Source organism: Mus musculus, chromosome 15 (assembly GCF_000001635.26).
Source record: "Mus musculus strain C57BL/6J chromosome 15, GRCm38.p6 C57BL/6J".
Classification (NCBI taxonomy): domain Eukaryota; kingdom Metazoa; phylum Chordata; class Mammalia; order Rodentia; family Muridae; genus Mus; species Mus musculus.
The window spans coordinates 88,086,868-88,098,276 of record NC_000081.6 but is presented as its reverse complement, the minus strand read 5'-3'; positions in this window follow the sequence as shown (position 1 = coordinate 88,098,276).

The window sequence follows — 11,409 nt, the reverse complement described above, 5'->3', positions numbered from 1 at the left end:
TGAACCGCAAGGCCAGGTTCATAAAACCCATCCCCCACAGCTTCAGGGATAAAGGTTAGAGCCTGGGACGCTATGATGTTCAGTGACACACAGAACGCTGAGGAAGAAAAGCCAGGCTTCTCTCTCGTGGCATACACTACGGCAACCCCTTCCCCTCAAAGAGAAGAAACCGTAACTTATAGGCCACTCCTAATTTTGACATGTCAAAAGCCCAAATAATGCCTTAGCTGATAGAATATGGAAATCTATCAAAAGTATAGACTGATATGACAGAGTGGTGTTTCTTCAGAACTGTGAGTGCCGTTCAGTATCAAGATGGTTAACAGCTTACATCATTCTGTGGATAAATCAGAGGGAACAAGAAAAGGAAAGCGGTGTCGAGGGATCCTGGAAAGACATTGTAATCCAGCAAGCAGTCAGACATATGTCATGTAATAGAAGAAGACAAGGAAAGATCCTTAATGCAATTAAGCAAAGGCAAATATAATTCTAACAGAAAAACATGAAAGGCATTTCAATAAAAAGCAAGGAACTGGTTATTAATCCTGCAAGCCACATCCCTTGAGAGCTGGTTGAAGTCTTTAAAAGGTGTCTGCCACCCTGAGAGAACTGAGTGAAGCTAGGATGCAGCTCAGTAGAGGAATGGCTGCTTTGCACGCCCGATGACCAGGCTTCCATCTCCAATAAGACAAACAAAAGAAGTGAATAACCAATGTGATATAAAGTCATTTTTAAATGAACAATAGAAAAAAGAGATAGAATTTTAAAAAGTCTAGTACAATTAAGATAAATTAATGACACGATTAGACTATACACTTGTATCAGTGGGGAGAAACGTCTTTTCTAGTCAAAATTGCAAGACACACCAAGAATCTCTAAGAAGTCTATTTGGGAAGAAAGTCAGACATTCTCAGGAGCATTCTCCGAGGCCAAGTGACAGCTCTCTGAGTGGGATGGAGTGAGCACAAAGTGGCCACCTGTCTACAGATGCAATGCAAATCCCAGAGTACCCAAGGCAGCCGTGCGAGATGAGTTTGTGGCGGTGGGCATGTTGAGGCACTGACAGCCCCTAAATGATGGCACCTCCCTCCACCTTGGACTCAAGTCCAGTGAAGCTGAAGCACCGAGGTCGCTTGTCATGGATTGCTGCAGCAAGAGGGAAAGGCTTTGGGGGTGGATGTCTGCGTGCTGGACAAGGGGAGTTCTTAGGGTTTCCAATTTGAAACGTGCCCCTAGAAACCCATAGTTTGGATGCTTGGTCACCACCTGGTGGTTTGGAGAGGTTCTCAAAATATTGAGAGGTAGGGTCCAACAAGAAGAAGTTACTGGGAGAGAGAGTCTTAGAGGCTCTGTTTTCTCTGTCTCCTGTGCTCCTGTGACATGAACAGGCTCTGCCATGTGGTCTCACTGCCGTGAATAGAAAGTCATACCTTCCACATAGTAGTGGACTGGAATGCTCAAACTGGGAGCCTCACAAAATGTCCCCTCTCTTGAGTCCTTGTTTGTCACAGTTAAGAAGTTAACAAACATGCTGATGTTCCCTGCCCCCTACGTTTCCCAAGCTCTGTTCTCAGAGCTGGGATCCACGGAGTTACGGGAGAGTTCATTTCTCAGTTCATTAGAAGGGAGCTGAATTGCCAAGACCCACTAACTCTGCCTTTCTCTGTCCCTTTCTGGCTGGAGCTGTGGAATTGTGTGGAGCTCGTGGAGTGTGCAAAGCATTTAAAATCTGACTTCTAGCTGCAGGATGAATAAGTGGAGCCCAAGAAAATTGAAACATTCTGAAGATCCACAAATTAAATGGAACTAATTGTTAGGAAGGGGAATAAAATTGTTGGCTCTGAGGAAGTGGCTCAGAGTTTAAGAATACGGGTGTTTTTCTAGAGGACCCGCACTTTCTTTGCCAGTACCCACACAGCAGCTTCCAATCATCTGTAAACCCAATCCCCGGGGGGACTCACTAACCTCTTCTGGCCTGTTTCACTTAGGGTCGCTATTGCTATGAAACACCATGGCCAAAAGCAAGATAGGGAGGAAAGAGTTTGACTCATGCTTCTACATTGTTGTCCAACATCAAAGTCAGGACAGGAACACAATCTAGCAGGAACCTGGAGGCCAGAGCTGATACAGAAGAAATGGAAGGTTGCTACTTACTGATTTGGTCCACATGGCTGGCTCAGCCTGCTTTCTTACAGATCCCAGGACCACCAGCCCAGTGATAGAACCAAGAACCATCCGCAATGGGCTGGTGAGTTGCCTGCCTGCCACATAGTGAATAGCTTTCTTTGCCACGCTCTAGTGTTTGGATGCTTCGATGCCCACCCCCACCCCACCCCCGCACCACCAATCACTAATTAAGAAATGGCCGCTCAACTGGATCTTACTTTCAGAGGAATTTTCTCAACTGAGGCTTCCTCCTTTCAGGTGACGTTAGGTTGTGTTAAGCTGACATAAAAGTAGCTGGCACACAGCCTCTGTGGGCACTGCATGCACATGGTGCACAGGCAGGCATGCAGGCAAAACACTCATACATAAACAAACCTTTAAAAACGTTGACACCATTGCATACACTAGCAAGATTTTGCTGAAAGGACCCAGATATAGCTGTCTCTTGTGAGACTATGCCAGGGCCTAGCAAACACAGAAGTGGATGCTCACAGTCAGCTATTGAATGGACCACAGGGCCCCCAATGGAAGAACTAGAGAAAGCACCCAAGGAACTAAAGGGAACTGCAACCCTATAGGTGGAACAACATTATGAACTAACCAGTACCCCGGAGCTCTTGTCTCTAGCTGCACATGTATCAAAAGATGGCCTAGTCGGCCATCACTGGAAAAAGAGGCCCATTGGACTTGCAAACTTTATATGCCCCAGTACAGGGGAACGCCAGGGCCAAAAAGAGGGAGTGGGTGGGTAGGGGAGTGGGGGTGGGTGGGTATGGGGGACTTTTGGTATAGCATTGGAAATGTAAATGAGCTAAATACCTAATAAAAAATGGAAAAAAAAGAAAGATAAAAAAAACCGTTAAATTGTTGAGATAATCTAAAACAAGAAAGGTAAGTAGGGGCAGAGGAGGAAAGTAGTTGAACAAAAAGAAATAATGAATGGGAGACACCAAATGGCTACATACCCTGAGAAGTGTTTAAAGAGATCAATAAGCATTGCCAGAATCAATACAAGAACTTATTCTAGCCACCCTTGGTCGGGATAAAACTCCTCAAACAAAGCGGATACATTGTTTCAAGGTGAAAGGAAGCGATGAAGTTTGGCTTAGTGTTCCTCACACGCACCAAGAAGGCTTGGGCTCTATCTTGTCTTCTAAGATGAAGTTGGCTCTCAGAGGATCAGAGAGGAATCCCCGTTAAGATGCTCTTAATGTGATGTGGGGACTTAGCCCCCCCCCCCCCTCAGTTTCCTGCCTGCTGTGTGGTAAGTAGCTTCCTTTGCCACACTCTTGTGTGTTTTATCCCTGTCCTGAAAACAATGAATGGTCCAAGTGGCCGTGGATGGAAACCCCTGAATCATAAGCCAGGGTAGATCTTTCCTCTGTGAAAGCTGATTTATCTCATATACATGTTACAGCAACGGAAAAGTGTCTAGTACAGACAAATAGCACATGGCGCGCCAATAAAAATCAGAAGGCCATGAGGGGAGCTACATTAATATGAAGATGTAGAATTCAGATCAAACATGGCTATAAGCTGTTTAGACAGATCAATAAAGTGACATTGTCAAAATCAATAAAAGAGATTAATCCGACCATACGTGATCTAGATAAAAAGTCATCAAATATAGCGTTTATGCCATTCAGAAGAATGTCTAGGACTAGATAAAGATGGACATTTTGACGTGATTAAAGGAGTAGTTCTTTAAGCACACAGAACAAGGCTGGGCAGACAGGCGTGTGCTTAATAACAGTTTCAAAACAAATAACAACTGAGAGGGAATACAGGAAAGTGCGCCCAAAAATGCCAGCAACTGCCTCTCAGTAGTGGGCAGAACTAGGAGATAACACCATCAATGGATGAGTGAAGGCTGAAGACATTACCACGTATGTGATCCCAAGTAGGTATCAACCAACAGGGCTCCTTTCAAGATTACTTGCAATGCATGCTAAGACAGATCACGTTCTGATTATATCACAAAGCCAAACTTCATAGATTTGAAAGAGAAAGGAAGCAAGTGATGTAGAGTTTGATAATGAAAGGACAGAATTAGGCTTTAATTAACAGACCAAGAAGAAAACATCAGACCCTTTAAATGAGCAACCCACTTTAAATGAGTCATGGGCCAAATAACAGCACGAGTGGAGTTGCCCCCTGCATCCCCCCCAAAATACTAGAAGTGAACACAAATAAAATATGTCATGGTTTATCGAACACAGCTAAAGAAGGGCTAGGAATGAACTTTATGGATTCAATCACCTTTATAAAGAACAGACCATGTCAGTCCAGAGAGATGGCTCATTCGGATAACAGTACTTGCTACCAAACCTGGTGACATGAGTTCAATCCCCGAGAGAGAGCCAACTCCTGCAAACTGTCCTCTGATCTTGGCACTTGTGAAACTCACCACACCCACCTCCACGGACAGATACCTACAGATAAACAAGCAAATGTAAAGAAAGTTTTCAAAAAACATTTCTAAAGTCGATAACACAAACTTCAGTAAGAAATTGGGGAAACATTAATAACTTAAGGCGAGTGGGAAGAAAGTCACAAAAACAGAATAAATCACATCCCTTCATACTGGTGATGAACAGTTAAATATGAAATTAATAATGCAATGTCATTTATAAAATGAGTTACTTAAGGATAAATCTAACAAAACATCTATAAACCCTCTGGGCTAAAAATTACCCCAACGCTGATTGAAGTAATCAAAGGAGCGCTAATCGAGGGACACACTGCGCTAATGGGCTGGAAGAGTCAGCAGAAGAGAAATGTTAATTTCCTGCAAGTTTATCCACAGATTTAAATGAAATCCTGCTTAAAACTTAGCAACGGTACTTTTGAGACATGGAGAGAGGCTGTTTCTAAAATGTACACAGGGAAAGCAGCAGCGCTGGCTAAGCAATCTTTAGAATGTAAATCTGGGGGAATTAGACTTTTTTTTCTTCCCTCCAAGATCAGCTTGCCCTGTGTGTCTGCATCCACTGCCAGCCCAGGGATTGATGGACAGGGGGAAGCACCAGGAACAGACAGCAAAGGTGGGACCAATTGATGTCATGCACGCAGTGGCTCAGCAGCAATTCAATGCAAAAGAACGGTCTTCAACAAAAGATGAAGCAGTCGGGCTGACTCTTGACAAGGAGGTAGACCTGGATGCAAACCTGAAGCCTTGGACAAGGTTAACCCTGAGTGAACCGTATATCTAAATATGAGAAGCATAACCCCGAAAACTTGGGGATTACGCAGGGCAAATACAAACAAGTAAGTCATCCTAAGTGCACATGTAGAAACGTCATAACGGCACCCTTTATCGTTCACAATTATTATAACACACAAAAACATTTAGGAAGCAGTATTCAAAGAAAGCTTTCTGTTCTGGTTTTATTCTGTTGCATGGCCAAACAATGAGATGAGAAACAGCCTAGGAGAGGGAAGGGTTTTTTAGTTTAGTTTAGTTTAGTTTAGTTTTGCTTTGTTTTCAGCTTGCAGGTTGCAGTCCATCATCAAGGAAAGTTGTGGGAGGAATCCAAGCTGAAACTTGAAGAAGAAACCATGGAAGACGCTGCTTGCTGGCTGCCTTTCTTGTAGACTCATGCTTGGCCAGCTCTCTAATACAGCCACAAAGAGAATGGTGCCACCCATGGTGGACTGAGCCCTTCTGTATCAACTAGCAATTAAGACCACCCCCTATAGGCCTGCCTGTGTAGCAATTAAGACCACCCCCTATAGGCCTGCCTGTGTAGGAATTAAGACAACCCCCTATAAACACGCCTGTGTAGGAATTAAGACAACCCCTTATAGACATGCCTGTGTAGGAATTAAGACAACCCCTTATAGATATGCCTGTGTAGGAATTAAGACAACCCCCTATAAATATGACTTCAGGGCAATCTGGTGAGGATAATCCCTCAACTGAGACTGTTTTCAGGTGACTCTAGACTCTGAAAAGATGACAGTTAAAGCTTACTAGGACACACTGTGACTTGGGTTAGATTACCCAAAAGGTCTTGGGCATGACAGCCAGAGCACAATATGAAGAAGTAAAACTTTAAAAAGTAGGCAATACAAGAACCAGCCAGTATTGTCCAGTGGAAGATCCCATTGCATCAATTAAATCACACATTGCTGAGTGTAAGAAAGGGGCCTGCAGACCGCAGATGTGACGGGTTCTCACTTCTAGAAAATGCAAAGATCTCTGCAAATCTAACAGTCAAAACAAAATGGCCCAACTCCAGAAGGACTGAAAGACTTAAACCCTTAACAAGGCAGCAGTTATAGCTGGATCACTAGCCAGGAGGCTAAGGTCAGTTACGGTCATACTGAAGTCTTCCACGGCTCTTTGCATGATGGCTGGATTAGAGCTGCTGAAGAGGGCTGGGGAAATGGCAAGCGCTCAAACAGTACTGGCTGCTCTCTCAGGAGCCCTGGGTTCAGTTCTCAGCACCCAGATGTTGATTTACAACAGCCTGTAACTTCAGTTTCAAGGGATCTGGTGCCCTCTTGTGGACTCTATGGGTACTGCATATACATGGTGCAGACGAAATGCTGATTCATGAGTGCTCATAAGGGCACTGATTACAGCCATGGCTTCCCAGAGGAATGGCAGAGTGGTATGGTGTGGTCTCTTTTAGAGTAAATTATCGTTTATTATTCTTTTGCTCTGGGGCCCAAGGCTAAACCCAGAGTCGTGCATATGGAAGCTCAGGTTAACAGTTTCTCATGAACCTTTAACAGATACCTTTCGGGGTACTTAACAAAAAGATGGAACTCCTATCTGTGTCAAAGTAACTAAATGCTCACGGTGGCAGTGGCCCTATTCATGGCTCCAGAGTGGAAGAAGTCCACACACCCCTCAGCAGAGGAACTGACCATTAAATCACAGCTTGATGCTCATGGGGTGGTGGGAGGGCATCAGGTTGAGGTGTGAGGCCACCCCCATTCACTAAGGGGTGAAGGTCATCTTCTCTAGCTAGGAATGGAAGTAGGCCAAATCAAATCTGTGACCTGGGATCTTTCAGCAACACGCACCCAAAGTCCTAGAGAAAGACGTCCATTTCTATGTAGGAACTCAAAACACAGTGGACTGAGGAAGTGCCTGATGGAGTCCACCTGCCTCCCAGATTATCCCTGGCCTTCTGGACATCCCTCCTCTGGGGTGAGCGGTGTTTCTCTCTGGAAGATGGAGAATAGGGAGCATGTGGAAATGTCCCATCCAAGTTCCATGTGCCTGAATGCTGTGGGGCAGTCTGTCTTCTCTGACTCACCCTAGAGAAAGGGCTTCTAGTTTCTATACCCCACCCCTGGCAAAGGGGTAAAGGGGTAGGAGGGGAAGGATGGTCAGAGAGAGCAGAGGGTCAGGAGGGGAAGGAGAGACAAAAGGGGTGAGAGGGGGTAGGAGCAGAGGGTGGAAACATTAGGAAAGGCTTTGCTACAGAGGCCTCCATTCCACCTGTGACCTTTGAGGCTGAAAGGAGGTGTTCGAATCCCTATGAAGGATGACAAAGAAACAAGGCTAGAACAATGTGCACTTCAGGAACACAAACATCCTACACAGACAGTAACGCGGACAATTGAATGCCGATCAGCCTTAAACTGTGTGGAATAGACGTGAAAGTCAGAACACAGATAAGCACCTTGACTGTGTTAGCCACTTAGGAAGTTCAGAGATGGCTTTCTTCCCAGAAAGCACAGCCCTGACTTCGGAGAATGTAAATCCCACCAAGCATTTATGGAATAAAATGTGTCCCTACCCTCCTGTACAGAAGAGCATCCTCGAGCCACGCTAAGTGTTGCCCCAGAAGAACACGGATGCCAATCCACACACTTACAGGAAGAGACAGTGGCACAGGGTCCTGACACCAGCAGCAACCATGAACAGGCAGGCTCACTTTAGGAGTGATCGTTGATTGAAAGATGGGGTCAGTGTCTGTGTTTTCCACATTAACAAACAAAAGACCATAAGCTTTCTGCAGTTACCTCAGGTAAATTGATGAAGCTAAGCATTTGAACAGTGAAGAACATGGCGTTCCCCAAATCTGGAATAATAATAAATCCAAGAAAGATACAAATGACATTTTTAAAGTCATTATGAAGCCCCTGAAAAGATTTAATAAGACCTAAAATTTCTGAGATCAGTGCCATAGACACAGATAAATTATTATTATAAAGATGTTAACTCGCTCAAAATAAATGAGGAAATCTCTCCCTCTCTCCCTCTCTCCCTCCCTCTGTCCCTCTCTCTTTCCCCCCCTCTCTCTCCCCTTCTCTCTCTCCCTTTCTCTCTGTCCTTTCAAATGCATATCAATCTTTCTAATGGGCAGAGCAGCTCCGGGGCACAGTGATGTCTTCACAGATCTGGAAACAATCTTTGTGTGGTGCAAACTGTGAGCAGCAGCGCCTACCAGCTGCTCTGGGGGCACTTCAGTCATGCACAGATGGCACCCTCCTCACCTTGCAAAACTGCCTCACTCTAAACATGGGAGCCTCAGTCCAGTCCTGGCACCAGGGCACAGTGAGACTCTGTGTGTGGAGGGCAGCGTTGGTGCTGCCAAGCCTCTGCCATGAGTGTTCACAGACAATCCAGATGTCTCTACATCTCTCTCAGAAATCGGGCCACATCTCCCTCTGCAATCTGTCCCTCAGGGTAGAGAAGGGATAGGCTCCTGCTGTGACATTAGAACACAGATCTTGGGGCAGGTGCTCAAATCCAGCATCCTTCCTGCAGCTTTCTCTCCGGGGCAGGGCTTTGCACCTGTCTGCCCCAAGCATCAAGATAAGTTTATGATTCCATCTAGTGCCCACGTCTGCATCTCTTGGATCACGCGGTATGCAGCCCACTCAACCCTCTGGAAACCTGTAAGAATGAGAAGTGCCCTTTGGGGATTGACAGGCTATTTATAGCAGTTGTCTCTCTTCTCTGAAAGTTTTGAAGGGAAAGATTCTCCTCTCTCTGTGAAAGGCCCCACATACAACCAGTGGTCTTATATTCTGTCTTCTAATGGTCTCCCACTTCAGATACTGACCCTAGGCCCCATGCCTATAGTCACTAGGCGCTCTCTCTCTCTCTCTCTCTCTCTCTCTCTCCCATACTTTTTGCTTCCTTTATAAGGGTGAGTACAGCTACATGAAAGATATCTGCAGAGAGAAACCCAGGGTTGATGGAGGACCCCAGATTGCCCCCACGAGTTTGTGGAGCAGATTCACAACGTGGACTCTGTGGCGTGGAGTTCAGGGTGTGGACTGTTTCTCATCAAGCCAGTTGCTGAGATCTGTCAGCAAGGGCAGAGAGAGAATCCCTCTGCTTCCTCCTGCTCAGAACAACTTGAAACCATTTCACATCACCTTAAAAAAAAAGTAGCAGATGAAGGCGGAGGTGCTGGGAGCCTCTGGAGCCAGGAATCATGTGTTGGTGAACATTCTGCCAAAGAAGCCACAACAGCAGAAATGCCAAGTGCAGCTGGTGACCCACTGGTAGGAGCTACCTTGGTGGCAGGGAACCCTGGAAAAGGTAGCCACACAGAGCAGAACATTTGAATAGCAGACCCCACATGAAAGTAAAATAGAGCAAAGCCCAAAACTCTACACCCTCAGTCCTGCAAAGAATTTCAGCATCTACCACTCAGGACCACAACAAGGTGCTCAGCCACCCCCACCCCCCGGCCCTCCACTTGCTCAGTGACCAGCTGGACATCCACCATACACAATATACAAAGAGCCCGGGGTTCCCCCACAACATACATACACTGATCTCCACAGACATCTTACTGAAGAAAATGCACAGAAGACACACATGAACACGCATTAGCAAAATACAAAATCAAGCAGTAAATTTTGACATAGTGTCATGGATGATTGGAATGGCTGAACCCTGGAAGACTGACCATACTATGCACAGGGCTAAGAGAGTTGGAAGCCTCACATGGCCAAGGAATAAATGCAGAGTGACCTAGCTGCTGCCTAAACGCTTCCAAAATAAAATAAAACACACTTCTGCCACGCCATCCAGCAACAAGACTCTGGTATTTACCCAAAGGAACTGAAAAACGTATGTCCACAAAAACCTGCACATGGGTGTTTATAGCAGCTTTATTCATAATTGCCAAACTCGGAAACAGCCAAGATGTCCTTTAGTCGGTGAAGGGATAAATAAACCAAGGCCCATCCAAACACTGGAATATTGTTCAGTTTGAAAGCAAAATGAGCTATCAAGCTAAGAAAAGACACAGAAGGGACTTGGATGCATTTTTATGGAGTGAAAGGAACCACTCTGAACAGGCTGTGTGATGTACAACCCCATCTCTGAGACATTCTGGAAAAGGTACAGCTATGGAGACAGGAGAAAGATCAGTGACTTCAGGGGCTGGGGACAAACAGGGATAATTAGTATACTGAGGGCTCTTGGGTTGGGGAGCGGACCAATCACCATGGCTCTTCAGTGGTGGTATACGCTGTTACCTGATCCTAAAGGCTGTCTTGTCCCAGTACGTTGCATGGATGTGTAGTCACAATGTGTTTGCAAGTGAATGGTTCAAGTCACAGGCTCTGAGTGACAGTGATGGGGGGGGGGCGGAGGGGGGAGGGAGGAAGTCCATCCATTGTGACTAGCAAACCACTCTCTTAAAGGTTTTGATAATGGTGAAGGCTGATCCTGTGAGAGAGAGAAGCATGTGGGAAATTTTGCTATGAGTCTAGGCTGCTATAAAATATTAAGGGTTTGTGGGGGTGTGGGGTTTGGTAAATGGCACAGCAGTTAAGAGCTCCCGTTGCACAGGACCAGGGTTGGTTCCCAACACCCACACAGTGGTTTATAACTGCCTATAACTTCAGTTTCCAGGGACACAACATTTCTTCTCTGTAGGCACCAGGCAGGCATACCCCTCGATGTCTTCTGGCCTTCTGAGCAACTGGACGTGTGGACCACTTTCCACTGGTTCCTCGCTGTGCCCCAAACACTTCCTGCCCATCCCTCATTTGGGAAGCCACTCCTCTTCCTAGAATCCTCATAAGCACTGGTCTGCCCCAGAACATGCTTTGACTTCACTAGGAAGAACTTCCAATGCTACCATTGGGCAGGTCCCCATGTTCTCATGCTACCAGCCTCATTGCCCCAGGTCACTGACAACCCAGTATCCCCGATGTTGCCACAGGTCAAGTGAGTGCTCATTGACATCTTCCTGATTAGGGACCACCAACTAGCCCCCAATAGTGTCCAGGCCCTACCTCAGTTCACTCTGATCT